The following is an 18118-nucleotide window of genomic DNA, read 5'->3' as shown; positions in this document are numbered from 1 at the left end:
TATGTTAATTAATTTTCATTAATTTCTAGGAGTTATTGTCGTTGTTAGTGTCGCATTTCCAGTCGGTTGCTCTCTGTTTCGATTAAACCGGATGCAATCGGGTGCAACAACTCTAATGAGGAGAGTTGGAAATTGCAATTATTCTGATTGTTTTATATGAAACATTGGAATTTAAATTTTGCTTTCTGCATTGTTGTAGTGAATTGTGTTACCGAAAAGGTGGGTGACACTTATTCTCGGCGTCAAGGTAATTTAAATCGCTTTCAATCTTTTCTATTACGATTTTAAACAATAGGACAGTGTGGATGCAGCAGATGAAAAACCAGAAGATGAAAACGTGGATTCTTACCTGTCTATTGAAGGTAAAACTATGCCTTTTAAAAACTGAAACGAATTTCAGGAACAAACAGTAAAAATGAAAATAAAGGTAAAATATACATAGAAGTGTGCTTTTATGCAAGCTATACAGTGAGTTTGAGATTATCCACTTTCAGATTCTTACCTGTCTATCTTGTGGTGTAGTTTGAGATGAGTCATTGTAGTAAGAGTGACAAAAACCTTTTTGCAGGATGAAGTCAATCATCATAGTTGGTTTGTTCTAAATTATCTTCGTCAACCGAATGGCACGAATACTACATATGTGCAAATGATGGTTTTAATACTGGTATTTAATACTGGTATTTTGTAATGGCTAAGTGATATATAAAATATATAGTTATGCTATGTGAATTGAACTAATATATACTAATTGAGCAGGTTTTGGCAAGTCTCAGATAACTCTGGAATTGAATTGATATATAAAATAAATAGTTATGCTATGTGAATTGAACTAATATATACTAATTGAGCAGGTTTTGGCAAGTCTCTTATTTTATTCAACTGTTTATTCTATAAAAAAAAAAGTATCAAGTTTAAGCATTATTGGAATGGAAAAGCAATGATAGAAAGTGAGAATAAAAGGTAATTAAATGAATAGGACGACGGAATGAATAAAGTGAATATATGATGAAAAATAGTGTATTGAATTTTAATGGAATAAAACTCATGTTTCAATTGTGATTCCAACTCCCCAGTGGACCGTTTTGAGTTTCTATTTAAATGTCGACTGAGCCATTCTCCATACAATATATTTGTATCAGTACAACTAATGTTATTGTAAGGAATAAGTATCTTGCAAAAAAGTGTGGTGTAATTTATATTTAGGCTAAATACCCTTTTTGGTCCCTTATGTTTACCTCGGGGTCCATTCTGGTCCCTTATCTTTAAAAAGTTCCAAAGTGGTCCTTTAACTGTTCAAAAAGGTCCACGTTAGTCCTTTCCGTCTATTTTTTTGAAACGGCGTTAACTTGATGGCACCTGTTTGTACATGACATCTTCAAAGTCATTAAAATTCTGGAAAAAAATTCTAAAATTCTTGTCTTTGACAAGATTCGAACCCAAATCCTTTAGGTTGCATAGATTAGTAACTTACCACTAAAGTAGTTCACAATTGATGATTATTATTCAAATCAATTATACTAATCATATAAACTTTCATTCTACAGTCTTCAATTAAACATTAAAAATACAAAATAATAATTAGAAAACATAAATAAAACCTAGATCTAACTTCATCTCTTTCAACCATTTTTGTTCTTGCTGAACCATATATTGTTCTTGCTGAACCTTATTTTAATTTTCACCTTTTTCGTACAGAACTCAAATCAATTTTGATTTTCACCTCAAAATCCCAATTGACTTTCACCTTCAAAACCCAGAGTGATTTCATCAATGAAATCAATTTCTAATGCCCCAATTTATTTGCAGATCTGGACAGAAAATTGATCCCTATTTTCATCGTTGTTACTGTGAAGGTGGGTTTCACTTTTACTCTCTTTTTCTTGTTCATCCTCCAATGCCAAAAGAAATACACAATTTGTAAATGGAGCTAAAGTTACAATCCAAATCTGCATCTTTTCTGAGATAGCTTTCTTTCTACCAATGATTTGTATCCTTTTATTCACTCCATTGAGACCGTGACGAGTTATTGGAACTAGAAGAAGCATTCCTCCATGAATACACATTATCGTAATTCTGTTGAGTAAGGCTAGCAATGGGAACCATTCAAGATTTTTGATGTAGCTCTGTTGTTGGAAATTCAACGTAAATGGCAAAAAGGCACGATTTTGAATTCGATTTCCATCCCCTTTTGATCTTCTGTGTCAATTCCCTTTCAAATATAACATTTTCTATGGTTATGTAAGGTAAATAATTGATTATTATTCCAATTTTTTTTAGGTTTATGAATCTCAAATCAATCTTGCATTTTCTATGGTTAGCTGATAGCTTTGTAGTGCAATCTGTTGTAAATGATGTTGAAAATGGTTGCAGACTGGATGTTGTTCTGATGAAGATGAACGTGATTTTAATGTTTTTTCTGAAATAATAAACTTGATAAGAAATGTGAATGAAATAGTTAGCATCAATTGTAAAGTGGCGTGGCGGTTAGTTACAATAGCTTGTAAGTAAGGTGTACTCGGTTCGAATCTAGACATGATAAAAAAAATTGGAATATTTTTTCTTAATTTTAAAGACCTTGAAGTATGACCTAGTGCCACGTCAGACGCCACACAAGCAAGAAATGCCACGTCAGACGCCACACAAGCAAAAAATGACGCCGTTAGAAAAAAATGGACGGAAAGGACTAACGTGGACGTTTTTGAACAGTTAAAGGACCACTTTGGAACTTTTTAAAGATAAGGGAAGGACCACTTTGGAACTTTTTAAAGATAAGGGACCAGAATGAACCCCGAGGTATACTTAAGGGACCAAAAAGGGTATTTAGCCTTATATTTATATTTATATTGTCATTTTACAATACCAATGAAACAATTAATATAGTTTTCTCTATTGAGTCCTTAATATTTATTACTCTCTTTCTAACTCTTTTAATTTACTAAGCTCATACCATTACTAAAGGATAATTTTGTAAAGTAACAACAAAATTTGAATTTATTTTTAATTTAAGTTAAATATAATTTAAAGATAATATATGAAAAATTAAAATATATATTATTGATGAAACAATTTTAGTAAAACAATTTAGTTTTTATTTAAAAAATATGTATTTTTTTAAAAAAATAATGAACTATTTTAGTTGAATAATTTTATTTTTATTATTTACATTTTTATTATATTTTGAAAACAAAAGCGTTCGTACCACACCATTACCCGTGCGAATGCAGGGGTTACAAACCAGTACCGTATGAGTGCACGGGTAATCAGACCAATTTCTGTATGAACACACAGGTAATACACCACCGTGTGAATGCACGATTAGTTAAGCCAAATCAGTGTGAACGCACAGGTTACGTACCAGTACCGTGTGAACGCACGGGTAACGAGTCTAAAATTCGTGTGGACGTATAAGTTAACATATAATACTTTTTAAGATAATATATGAATAATTGAAATATATATTATTGATGTCTTTCTGTTAAAAATTTAAAATTTGATACAATTTTGATTTTATTTTAAAAATATGTCTTTTTTTTATATACAAAAAATTTACTATTCATCCAGATATTTTTTATAACGATGCCTAAAAAAATATTTATACATGTGAATATGAAGTTATTGATCAAAATATTGATTGTTAACGGGACATGAAGTTACTGATCAATTTTTTTAATTAATTATGAATTCAATTATTATTTTCTCACGGGTAATCAGACATTTTTCTATTAAAAATATATATATCGGAAACAAATGCGCGTCCCGTACCAGAACCCGTGCAAACGCACGGGTTTGTTACTAGTTTACCAAACAGAAAAGAATGCAGAATGGTCAATAACACAAGGAATTGTTAACCCAGTTCTGTGCAACAACACCTAATCTAGGGGCTACCAAGCCAAGAAGGAAATCCACTATTAGCAGTAATAGTTCAAAATCTAAATAGTCCCAGTTTACAACTTCTTGCCTAACCCCTACCCAGTAACACCCCAATTTTAGTAATTAATTATATATTATATATTAATTAATTGTTTTATTTTTGTGACTAATTGAGTTTATTTAAATTATTTGATAGGTATGTTATGTGATGGCTTAGTCGGTTAAGTATGTTGAAACCATTGAATTATAATTAGTAATAATGTCAGTTTGTGATGCAATTATTTTATTAAGTGAGAATTATAAAAATAGTAGAATAATAAGTAATTGGGCCTAATGATGAAATGTGAAGGGTAAATATGGGGGTATGTTAGTAAGCCCAATAGTGATTACTAGAGTTAGTGTATTATTAAGGGTTTAATAAAAAGAAGAAAATAGAAGTTAGTAAGAGAATAAGAAGAAAATAGGCTAACATAGAGAAAATAGAAAAGGAGAAAGAGTATAAGAGAACCTTAAGGAAGAGATTCGAAGAATTTACCTACAATCAAGGTAAGGGTGAGTTTTTATATGGTTATTGGGATTGTATGATAATGTATGATGGGTAGAAACATATTTATGATGAAGTCCCTAAATTTCCATGGTTTTGTAATTGTTAGGTTTTAATGATAATCCTTGATATGTGATGATTAATTGTGTTTGGATTGTTGTTTGAATTCATAATTGGTATTATGTGTGTGATTATAGAGATGATAAATTGATGTTATGATGGTTTATTTCCCTTGATTCACGTGCCATGTGATATGATATGTTTTGGGGTTGTTGGAGGTCAAAACTTAGGGTCTGGGGTCTATTGAAGGGCTGAAAAATAAGAGAGATCGCATAAAATCACGTGAAAAATATGGTTTTCTGGGCTCTATTACGGCCCGTGATAGCTGTTACGGGGAGCCGTAATAGCCCTTTGGAGTTTTATACCAGAAACGTGAAAAAAGTGGAATTCTGGACTGCGAGCATTACGAATCTTAATGGCCATTACGGGGGGGGGGGGGGTAACAACTCAGGTTTTTGTACTTTTAAATCGTTTTGATCATAACTTTTAATCCGCGTGTCCAAATGACGTCCAGTTTGAAGCGTTAGAAAGCTAACACACTGAACTATAACATGATGGATATGAGTTAATTTTCTGAGTGTTATTACTATGTCCATTATGTATGTGAAGTTGATTGTTCATATGTTGTTTTTTTATAATATGACATGCTTGACGTTTTACCTCATAACTTTTGACCCGTAAGTCCAATTTGAACGCTGTTTAAAGCGTTAGAAAGCTAGTGCGATAATATTTTTAGTAAAACTAGTTTTGTTAGAAGTAGGTGATATAATTAATGTGTGGTTCTGTAAAATGTTGTGTATGTTGTGGAAGTACATTGCTTGTGATGTGATAATGTGATGGTTTGGCATGGTTGCGCTATGAAAGTGAATTGTGTGTGGATAATTCATGAATAAATGTATGTGTGTTTAATTGTGTGGAAATTCAATTGTGATTAATTACGGAATATATGCATGGATGTTAAGATTAGGGAACAATCTTAATTGCATACGGGTGTTGAAATTGAACCTGCATCATTTGGTCAAGAGGCGATGTTCGTTAGTTCTGTGGGAGCTAGTGAGTTGTCTCAAACCTAGAGTGAAGTTTAAAAGCTTAGGGAATGGGATTTTGTTGTGTTATTGGTCTCGGGGACGAACCCGATTTAAATGTAAAAACCGAATAAAGTAATAGGTGATTGGTACCACATGCATGAGTATTGCATCGAGTCTTGCATAGAGTCACATTGTGGTTATGTGAAAGTATGAAATTGTGTAGAAATTATACCTTTTGTGAAAATGTGAATTTCCGGTGTATTCTTGAAAATAGTATTATGATTGAGTGGTGCTATATGTGTGAATTATATAAAGTGTGGTGAATTCATAATTGTGTATGTATGTGATTCATTATATGTTATTATATAATTTCTATAATGATGTGAATTATCACCCTTCTGTTAGAATGATGTTTTATAATGGCATCGCTCAGGTACCGAAGACTAGAGTTGGTACTAGTATGCTTGAAGCTAGAGAAGCTAATTTATTTTATTTTAGCATTTTGGGTTTTGAGTCGTGCTCTGGTCATGTAACACTGGGAGACTTTTTTTTGTGACTTCAATAAGTTAAATGATGTTTGGCTTTTGTGCCTAAGTTTTTAATAAAGTGAAGTTATTATGAGACAATGATGTTTTTGTCCGAATAAATGTGATTTTGTCTTGAAAGTGCATGTGTTGAAGTTTATGGAAACATAAATTATATTTTAAGTATTTTTGAGCATGACAGGTGTTTGTGGTTTTTGCATTATATGTGACACCCATGAAGGGATATGTATGATATATTACTCTGATTTATGTTATATTTTTCGCGGGGTTTAGAAGGTGTTACATACCAACTTCTACCTAAAAATCAACATCTAGATATGAGAAATCGACATCTCACCTCCAATCACCGCAATGATAAACAAACAGTCACAATCCCAGTTACTGTTTCAAAATAAGTCACACCCTAGTAACAAAATCAATCACAAACTAGTTATAAAAGAATATCATCCAAAACAAAATACTTAGTCTTGCTACATAGCTTCAACTAAGAACAATACTTGATCTTGCTTAAAAGCTCCAATCAAGAACAATACTCAATTTTATGCTTAAAAACTTAAAGAGTGAGAACAATACTCAACTCATTACCTAAAGGCTTCTGAGAACATATTGTCTACCACAAGTATCAAAAGATACAAAGATGACTTACACCTACATGAGAGACTCTCAAAACTTCGGACCCAAGGCTTCCCCTAATTTTTCAATTGTGTGAGTTATTCTCTAATTAGGTTAAGGTTCTATTTAAATAGTTTTTCAGCAGTCCATGGACTTCATAACCTTTTTCCAAATGCTACTTGATCCACAAGCTGAGAGTTGCGGTAAATATGTAGAGAAATATTTTTGAATCGTGGAACAAATTTTCAAATTTCCTAAATTGTTCAATCAACCAATTTTAGAAACTTCAATTTTGTCTTGATTTGATTCTATAGTTCCAGATTGAATCTTCTTGACCTGCGAATGTTATTGAGATATATCTAAAGAAAATACACAAAATCAAATCAAATATGTCAAGATTTAAAATAGCCCGTATTGATGTTCTGATACAGAATGTCATGACATCTTGTTAGAAAATCTGTCTTCAATATAAGCTCAAACTTTGTTGTATAAGTATAATCAAGATGTTACGACATCTTGCTCAGTATCTGTCATGAACCATATTTTAGCAAAATTGTTGCCAACCCTAAAAGGTTTACCATCATTTGAGTGAGATAAAATCCTATAATTTAAAATAGAATATATGATTACATTTAACATCTTAATAACTCACTCAAAACTCAAATGATACAAATATAACTACACACATTTGAGAAACATATTATGTTATACGCAGACAAAAAATTGAAACATTAGATGATTTAATGTTGAGAATATAACAAAAATAGTCATAAACTTTAATTACTAACATAGGACTATAATATCCTCAACATAAGTCTTCATAAAATAACATTATATTAAATAAATAATATTTATTTTTCATTTCAAATAGAGTTGACATGTTAAATTTTTTCACTTGATAGAGAATAATAGATAATTATTAATTCAAGAGTTTAGAAAATATTGTAAACATATATTCAACTATTTTTCCTATCACAAAATGATCATGTCAAATAATGTCTTATCAATAGGGTATGTCCATCACTTACATAACACTTGGAGAATTAAAATCTATTTTGAAAATAAGATTTGAAATAAATTATTGGATTTCATTAAACTAAAATATTACATGTCTTTAAAGAGAAACTATTATTTATTGTAGTATCAAATGATGTATCAACAATATTAAATGAGAAATATAACAATGTACAAATATTATGTCATCAAAAATTTATAATACCAATATGATACTCAAATTATAATTTACATAATGATAGCTTACACGTACATTGAACAAAAACAAATTATATTAATAACAACATACGATAGAGTATAACTATTGTTAATATAATATTTGTTATAATTAAAATAAACTTAATTATTTTACTAAATAAAATTTGTACAATTATATCTACGATATGTGAGTTATAGCTATACAAATTAAGAATAATTATATTTTATTCAAAACAGAAAAAATTGTATATTTACATCAACGATATATATATATATATATATATATATATATATATATATATATATATATATATATATATATATATATATATATATATATGTCTCCCTCTCTCTCTCTCTCTCTCTCTCTTATAGTTAGACGTAACTCTTGTGTTTTTAGACTGTATTACAGCTCTTCACTCAGATCTTTAGAATGTTCAATAGCTACATCAATGTAATCAAATTGAGGAATAAGTGATCTCAGTACCTTCTCAATAATCACTTGTTCTGAGAGCATTTCTCCTTAAGTTTTCATCTCAATAGTGATCATAATCACTCTGGAGATGTACTCAGGTGCCTTCTCATTATTCTTCATGTTGAGATTCTCATACTGCTTATGTAGACTCGAAAGCTTCACCTTCCTCACTAATGCGTCACCGCCATAGCACTGTACTAGTGTGTCCCATACAGTCTTCATCATCGTCAAATTAGATATCTTCTCAAACACATTCGCATCCATGCACTGATAAATGTAGAACAACGCTTTCTGATCCTTGTTCTTTGTTTCTTGTTCCGCGTTTCTTTGTGCTTCTATTGCATCTGCAGCAAACTAGAGTGTGACCGTCGTTGATGAGATGAAGCATATCTTGAGCGCCAAACAACACATGCATCTGAACCATCCATCGATTTCAATTCTTTCCATCAAACACGAGAAGTTGTATATTCAAACCACTGTTTCCACCGTTCATCTTCGATATTGTGCAAGAAATCACTCAAATCTCACCAAACACTTGTGTTTCCCGATCCCTCAAAATCAAGAAATATGATTTCACTACGATTTCGATGTTAAATTCACTATGAATTGAATGAATCAGAAATCAAAACAATCACACACCTCACATCCACTTGTGTTTCCCTTCCCGTGGATCTGAACCAGAGCTCTAGATACTAATTATTGGTGCACAACGGATTAAGATGATCAAAGATGAACAAGATGGAAGAAGATAGAGAAAATTGTAACTAACTTTTACTCAATTGAAAAATGGTTACAAGAATGATTTTACACACTTCTACTCTACATCCTATTACAAAGCATAAAATACAATATATACTAAACTCATATGGGGCCAACTAGTAAAGGCCAACTCAAATCCCAAAACAAACTAATATCAAATACTAAATGGAATTACACTTGAAAAATCAATTTTGTCCACTATCAATCCAAACACTTCCTAAACATGTTTTTTTATTACATATTTCTTTAATTTTAAAGTTTTTCGATTTTTATTGAACACTTCCTAAACCCAAAACATTCATCAGAATCAGAGGCAGATTCTTCCGAATTGTTTAATTGATTCACATCATCATAAGTTGATTCATAAGATGATTCTTCGGAAGACGAAGAATCCCCATTGTTTAACATAATATTTTCTAAAGTGTTAATAAGACTTTCTTTTAATTCATCAGAAATATCTAAATTACTGATTTGATTGATATTTTCTTTAACATTACATTTATTAGAGTAATGACCAAACCGACCACATTTAAAACATTTTACATCTTTGTCTTTGTTATGAGATTTCTTAAAAATTCTTTTATTCTGTGGTTTCTTACCATGATTTCTCTTGTACGACTTGTTATAAAATTCTTGATTATCATTTTTATAATGTCTTTTATTATAATGAAAGTTTTTCCTTTTATAACTAACTTGCTTTTTACCTTTTGGGTTACTAGGAGCCCTTATAGGGGCAACTCCATATTGTTCACAAAATGTTCCCATTTCGCGCTTACTATTCATTTTTTCATTTTTAATTTTATTTTGTATTTTATAATCAGTACATATTTGTATACCTGTTTCTATTATATAATTGGAAATTTCTCCCGTAGATAAAGAATTGTAGGGAACAGTCCCATTACACTTTTGTTTAATATTGGTTTTAACCTTTTCAGCGAATAATCTAGGTAAGCCACTAATAAATATTTCTTTCCAATAATCCGCCGCTCCGTCTGATCTAAGGCAGAGTTTAGAAAGAAACATGTCTTTATACCAACGATAATCAGACATGGTTGGGCAATAAGGGTTCATTAATTGATCAGAGGCTCTTTGTTGAAGTTTTAAAGGTTCTCCTAAGAATTTAGTAATTGCATAAAGGAAGGTTGTAACACAATTTTCTTCATATTCTCTCCTTTAACTGTCATATCAATTTTTAACTTATCATCTGGGGCAATGATGTTATCTCACCAACCTTTTAATTGACCAGTAAAGCCCATGACTATCATGTCTTTGGTCTTCTTATCGCTATTTCTTCTAATTTTAAAAGTTGTAGCAGCCATGGTCATTTGTTGAATGGTATCCAAAATTTGTTGCTCTGAAGCACCATCTATATTCCATTCAACTATAGATTCGCCAGAGTAGCTATCTCCTACAAAGCTACTTCTTTCTTCAAATTGCAAATCAGCAAATGAAGGTCTAGGATAATAATTTCTAGTTTTTGGCCTAGGGCCTCTATTCCCCAATTTATTTAATGTACTACTACTTTCTCCTTCGTGAGAAAGGGTGTGTAATGTAGATACGGATCCTAAATTTAAACCATTTAATCTTTTAATTAATTCATTAATTTTCTCATCAGACTCTTGTCCTAGCAGCATACCTTCTATATTGGCCAAAAGCAAAAAGAATGCCCTAAACAGACTCACAAACCTCCTATATATAGGAGTAAACTAAGAAGTCCGGACTTCAAACTTATTACAAACGGATTTCAAAAGAAAAATAAACATACAAAGTGGCATTGAAATCCACACCAGCTAAATTAATTCTAATGGTGGAAGCGGTTGATCGTCTAGCAGCTGAAAGTCTGGCGCTAGAGGAGGCACTAACACTACTAGAAGCATAGTATCGTGGATTGACTCCTATTCATTCTAATTGGTTTGGTCATTACTCTAATAAATGTAATGTTAAAGAAAAAATCAATCAAATCAGTAATTTAGATATTTTTGATGAATTAAAAGAAAGTCTTATTAACACTTTAGAAAATATTATGTTAAACAATGGGGATTCTTCGTCTTCCGAAGAATCATCTTATGAATCAGCTTATGATGATGTGAATCAATTAAACAATTCGGAAGAATCTGCCTCTGATTCTGATGAATGTTTTGGGTTAGATTTTTGTAGTTGTAACAATTGTTCAAAAAGAATTAATGTCCTTACAAATAGTCAAGCAAATACATTAATCACCATATTAGATAAAATGCAAGACTCTGAAAGTAAAGAAGCTTTCATGCGTCAGATAAAAGATATTATTAATGATAATGATGTTCATAAAAATGACATTCATAAAATAGAATTTAAAGATATTATGAAAATGTTTGAACCACCTAAAACAGTTACTATTAATGATTTAAATAACGAAATAAAAATATTAAAGACTGAAATTAGATATCTAAAAGAACGTGAAGATAATTTAGAATTAAAATTTTTAGAGCTACAAGGAAATTTTATTATTAGTCAAGAACAAAAGAGTAGACCAACTGAGAGTCCTTCAATATCATATACTAATAATTCTGAGAATTACATAGATAATATTGCTAGGATTATATCCCATAAATGGTATACAAGAGTACAATTAAATGTTCAAAATCAAACTTATGAATTAATTGCGTTAATTGATTCTGGAGCAGATTTAAATTGTATTCAAGAAGGATTAATCTCAACTCAGTTTTATGAAAAAACAAAAGAATCATTGCGAGGAGCAAATGGTAGTAAATTACAAGTTTCTTATAAATTACCTAGTGCTAAGATCTGCAAAGATCAAATATGTTATAAAACTTCGTTTTTATTAGTAAAGAATATTCATGAAACTATTATACTGGGAACACCATTTCTAACCTTATTATATCCTTTTACTGTTAGCGATACCGCAATAATTACAAATGCTCTAGGAAGAACCATTAAATTTGAATTTTTAAATCAGCCAAAAATTAGGGATCTTAATTCCATTAAAGAAAAAAGTATATCCCATGTAAATCAAATAGATATAAAAAGAAAATAAATTAATTTTATTAATAAAGAAATTCATTTTAAAAGAATAGATGAACAATTACAATCTAAGAAAATTCAGGAAAAAATCAAGGAAATACAAGACAAATTTGTTAAAGACCTTTGTTTAGAACAACCTAACGCTTTTTGGAAAAGAAAAGTTCATGTTGTATCTTTACCTTATGAACCTAATTTTAAGGAAATTAATATACCAACTAAAGCTAGGCCGATTCAGATGAATAAATAACATCTGGATTATTGCAAAGCTGAAATACAAGATTACTTAAAAAAGGGCCTAATTAGGCCAAGCAAGTCTCCTTGGAGTTGTTCTGCCTTTTATGTTGTCAATGCCTCTGAATTAGAGCGAGTAAGTCCTCGTTTGGTAATTAATTATAAACCTTCTATATATAGGAAGTACTCGTTTGGTAATTAAACCATTTAATCTTTTAATTAATTCATTAATTTTCTCATCAGACTCTTGTCCTAGCAGCATACCTTGTAGTTTTTCTTTTGAGGGAATATCATAATGATATATGGGTCTAGTAGGATCAAGTGTCTTGGAAGAGGTATCAGTAGTATGAGGAATAGACTTCTCAATTCTTTCTAATTGTTTTGACATAGTACTTAAAATTTGGTTGGTAAAGTTAAGTTGATTATGAACGTTATTAATATCTTTTCTAGTTTCATCAGGTCGTATAATGGTTTTAAAAGGAGATGCTTCTATCTCAACATTTTCTTTAGGTGGTGTTATTTTAATAGCTTCTAAAGGTGGGTGTATAGAGCTAATAGTTTCTTTTTAAATTGTTTTCCACTGAGTAGTAATTCTAGTGTTAACATCTAAAAATATCTTATTAGCGTATTTTAATTTTTTTCTTCTAAACAGTATAATTCAAACCAAGTAAAGAAATATGTATTAATTTCATGATAACTTAAAAATTCATAAAATTTTTCTAAATATAATTTTGTTAATGTTTTATCAAAAGAAGAGAAATATCAATCTCTTTTTTCTTTATTATAAGATGAGTTAAACTCATTTCTAATCCATGTTTTATCTATAATAAATGGATCTTCTCTAGTTAAGGTACCTAAAACTTGTGAAGCAGTAGGTGAAGGTGATCTAGAGGTTTCTTCTTGATAAATTGGGATAGGAACATCAGGATTGAAATCCACACCAGCTAAATTAATTCTAATGGTGGAATCGGTTGATCGTCTAGCAGCTGAAAGTCTGGCGCTAGAGGAGGCACTAACAGTACTCGAAGCATAGTATCGGTGGGATTGACTCCTATTCATTATAATTCTAACTGATCCATCAATATCTTGAATAACATCTCTAATGGTTCTAGCTTCTATCTTGTCAGTTTTAACAACATCTCTTAATATCCATTCTTCTGGAAGTTTATCTATTATATCAGAAGCAGTTAATATTTTTGGGGTCATAACATTTTTTTTACTCAAATTTGCTTCTATAATACAAGTCTCGTTTCTAGGGGTTGATTTTAGAGATTTAAAATCATATTTAACTTTTGAGATTTTATATGTTATCCTACTAATGACATCTATGTTAGCAACTCCAGGATTAAAAGTGTCTCCAAGAGTTTGAACATAGATAACTAAAGAACTTGGAGTAAACTCATTGGATAAGCTCATACTAAAGTTGGGATGGCAATTAAAATAAACTGGACCATCATTTAAGTTTGACTCAACTACAACTATAGTTGAATTATGAAAATCTTTTATTCTAGTATCTCGTAATATTAGAAGGATTGGAGTATTCAAGCCTAATTTATGTAGAGGTTTTATAGCCACTTGTATTAATCCTAAGTGTATGTACTTGTAACCTTCACGATAATGATTTTCTAATAAGTTTTTATTCAGTAATTTTATAGTTTCATACTTATTAGTGATAGAAGTTGCAGATTCAGTTGTATGAATAATCTTTTTAATATTAAGCTCGAAGGTACTAATCTTATAAATCTCTTTTAATTTAATTTCTGGCATAGACCAGTTAGCTAAACGACTTTCCATTTCTTGAATTTCTAATTCATGGTTTTGGAAATTATCTTGATCTAATTCATAATTGGTATTACTAGAGGACGCAGGACATAAAACTCGATTATTAGTGCTTCTACGACTACTAATTCCTAACTCGCTTAAAGCTCTTAAGATTTGTGACATGATTCAATACTAATTATTTTACAAGAAGACTTTTTAAACAGACTAGTATCCAAAAGTCACTAGATTTCTACTTAACTCTCTCTCACCCCCTTATAGTTTGTTTCTTGGACTGTAACTACAATGAGCTAAACCAACGGTTTTACGGCCTCAACACACGGGACTAACGACCGGGACCACTCACTACCAGTAGGTACACTAACAAGATTCAAAGGTCAGGGTTAAAGAATGGAGAAAATAAGAAATATGTAACTTTAAAATACTAAATATGTTTTCAAAAACTCCTTTTCAAATAATTGTATTAAACCACTATATCAGCTCCTTTTCAGGCTCTGATATTTATATATATATATATATATATATATATATATATATATATATATATATATATATATATATATATAAAGTCCTTCGATATTTTAAGGTGTTTGGAAGCCTTCTCCATTTCAAAGATTACTCTTTGCTTTAATTATTATATCTATAATATAAGAAAAGAAACTGTTCTGGATTTCTCAAAAATACCCTTTTACTTATCTTAGTCTAAATTAATATATTTGAGGGTAAAAAAGGTCTTTTAATTATTTATTAAAAATATTTAGTTGCAACCATGATTTATGACTGGCCCATGAAAAAACAAATTGGAACAAAAAGTCTGTTAGTTTATCACCGGCCCACATCCCAACTAATTAAAACCCTAAAAATTAAATTTTTCTCTGCTCATGCCAGACCACTTTATACCTCTTCACGCCTAATATAGTCCAAATTGTCTCACCCCTTTATCTTCTTTCTCCTAAAATTTCTTGAAACCGTAAAAAGTTATGATTACACACTATTCTTCTTCTGCATACATAAGCCTCACATGCTACCCTTTCGCTCTTCTTCCTTCATACACGTTTCCTACTATCTCTCTCAAAAGGTTTTATACTTCTCCGTTTCTCTTTCCAAATAACAACAAATTGATTCTTCCAACAATCATCTGCTCTCAAGTTTGCAAGTTCTCGCAATGGCAGGACCTTCCGAGAAGCTGAAGGACATCAATGAGAGTAAGGAACTATCCAAAATCGCCGTCAGAATCCATCACAAGTGGACAGTTTTATCAAAGACGACCAAGGAGCACTTCGAATTGATTCTGGTTGATAAAGAGGTTTGTCTTTTGGTTTCGATTTTTTCTTGTTTTTCATGTTAGTGTTTCGTTGTTACAAATCTTAAATTGGTTCTGGTTTCGTGTTTGTCTTCATATTGTTATTCTGGTTTCGTGTTAAACTCGATTTTAATATTTGCATATTTTGTTAAAAAATAAAAAATTGATCGTGTTTCATTTGAGAGTTGGTCTGGTTTGTTGTTAAACTGGAATTTCATTTTAGGGTTTGTTTGTTCCAAAACTGAAATTGAAAGTGTTTCATTTTAGGGTTGGTCTGGTTTCGTGTTAAACTGTGTTTTCTTTTTAGGGTTTGTTTGTTAAGAAACTGAAATTTTCTGCCTACTCAAAAGGTGCATCATAATTTCAGAGAGAAAAACTTATCTCTCTGAATCATATGTCATTTACAACTGCAACACCGTAATGCAGCTCTAGAGATCCAATTTCAAACTATAATGGTTTAAACTAAATTCCGGTTGGGACTTTATTTTTGAAGTCTTGATTTTGAGTAACTGGGTGTCTTTATATGATCATAAAGTTTTGGTCTTTGAAGATTTGTTTGGTGAAATTGAATAGGTAAGTACACCTTTTGAAGTGTGTTTAGTTTTGAGCTTTGATCTATTTGGGTATAGTGACATGAAAATTTGGAGTAGATTATTGTAATTAAAAAATTCTCTGAATTACATTATTTTGTCATGTTAATTCAGCTCAATAGGTAGTTGTGCAGAAACATCTAATATAAGGTCGTGTTCGGACCCGCAACATCTCACTTATTCACCTTTAGAATGAAATTTCAGGCATCAGGCTTTTATACCAAAAAGAATTTGAATATTTTGGTATTGTATATGATCATTTTAAGATGAATATTCTGGTAAAGTGATTTGATTCATTTGTTTAATTCTGCAGGACCAGTGTGTGAAAATAATAGCGCATTTGTTCCATGCTCCTGTCGGTGCAGAAGAAACAACGGTAGGTGTTGGAACTGTAGGATCATCAAAGGCAATAATGTTAGCTGGTTTAGCTTTCAAAATGAATGGTAAACTAAGAGAAAATCATAAGGCAAACCTTATGATAAGCCCAACATTGTTACCAGTGCTAACAGGTTGACAATTTATGACATGTCAATAAACTCTTTGTGATAGCTTATGAAAACAGCTTATAAGTGGCACTATCACGGAATCAATTTGACTTTACTTTATATTTTATTATAAAAATAGTTTATGTCGATGCTGCGAGTGGCGGTTTTGTTGCTCCATTTCTCTGCCCTAATCTGCTATGGGATTTTCGTTTGCCGTTTGTGAAAAGTATCAATGTTAGCCATTTGCGTTATCTTCGGGTAAATACACAACTGACTCAATTTGTCAACACTGTTTCAAAGTTGTGTAAGTTTGTACTTTGTAGCTATATTCAGGGGAGACTCTCCTCATTCTTTCTAATAAATTATCAAGTTTCTAATGAATTCATATTGCCTCTATCAGTTGGAAGTGAAATGCTAGCTACACATTTTACATCAGGTTTCACTAAATAATCTAAGCCCTTAGTTGCCGAGATGGTAGTCTTAAAATTTTCAACTTTGGCTACTGATTATTATCCGTGAGACAAGTGACTCTTGTGCTGATGCATGCCATAACTCTGCATACTTTTTTGATGGTTTTTGTTAACATGTCTTTTTTGTTAATGTTCTCTTTCTTTGCACTTACTGCAGGCTGAGTTTTGATGGCGCAGATCCCAAGGCTTTTGTTGTATTGAAATGCAAGATAATCTTTTGTTACCTTTGGGTTAGTAATGGTTGGGCGGAATATATAAAGGATCCATTTTTAAATTTCGCACAACATACTACTGGCATTAGATTGATATCAAATGATTAATTTTCAACTATGGAGCGGGTACTACTGCTGTTAGGTTGATATCAAATGATAAATGCAGACTAATCTAATGGTTTTAATCTATAGCGCACATGCACGTCATTTAAAAAATGATGTAACTTTAATGTTTCCTTAATAGTTGTATATTCATTCTTCCGAGTCTGTTTATATAGCTACAGATCATCAATTTCGACATCATTTGTTTTTCAGGTTTACTGGCCCATGGATTCAAAATCATATACTGGCCATGTCAAAAGTTATGACAGGGAAGCTAATATACATCATGTACGCCCTTATATAAATTATTGCTCAAATGTTTTGAATAGCTCCGAACAAAATGTTCACCTTTTGTCAAGCTACAGACTTTGAATAGGAAATTACACGAGAAGGTTTGATCTTTCTTTCCTGTCTACTACACTCCTTTTTGTTTTCAGTGTTTCCCTGAGGAAAAAAATTGTTGCGAGATATATGTTTTGTTTATCAGAACAGAGCAAACTTTACTCTTGGGTTGTTTGACAATTGATTTTTTCCGCAAGCTTCCCCAAGACGTGGAGAAAGGTGGAAATCCAACTCACTCACTTTTCGACAGATATAACAATGCTTTTCTTCGTCGAATTGGTAAGAAACAGGAATTCGAGAACTAAGTCGATGATTTGCTTTGTTTCCCCTATTTTTCTTGCTGATACTCTTTTGTATGTAACAGTTACCACAGTCTTGTCCTATGTGAACATGGTATGTAGTAATCTCAGGCATACCATTCCCAAGTCCGTAGTTTATTGTCAAGTGCGCGAAGCTAAGCATAGCTTACTTCATAATT

At 31.2% G+C, this 18118-nt stretch overlaps 1 long non-coding RNA gene across 1 annotated transcript; it reads left to right on the top strand.

Moving 5' to 3' along the window:
• Positions 1-16342: 16342 nt before the first annotated feature.
• Positions 16343-17586, top strand: LOC131606885 (uncharacterized). The gene is made up of 3 exons (XR_009285097.1): positions 16343-16405; positions 17142-17214; positions 17512-17586. It is a non-coding gene; the product is annotated as an uncharacterized LOC131606885 (long non-coding RNA).
• The last annotated feature ends 532 nt before the right edge of the window (positions 17587-18118 follow it).

This window comes from Vicia villosa, linkage group LG1 (assembly GCF_029867415.1).
Source record: "Vicia villosa cultivar HV-30 ecotype Madison, WI linkage group LG1, Vvil1.0, whole genome shotgun sequence".
In the NCBI taxonomy this organism is placed as follows: domain Eukaryota; kingdom Viridiplantae; phylum Streptophyta; class Magnoliopsida; order Fabales; family Fabaceae; genus Vicia; species Vicia villosa.
The sequence above is the reverse complement of the archived record's forward strand: the minus strand, read 5'-3'. Positions and strand labels throughout refer to the sequence as shown.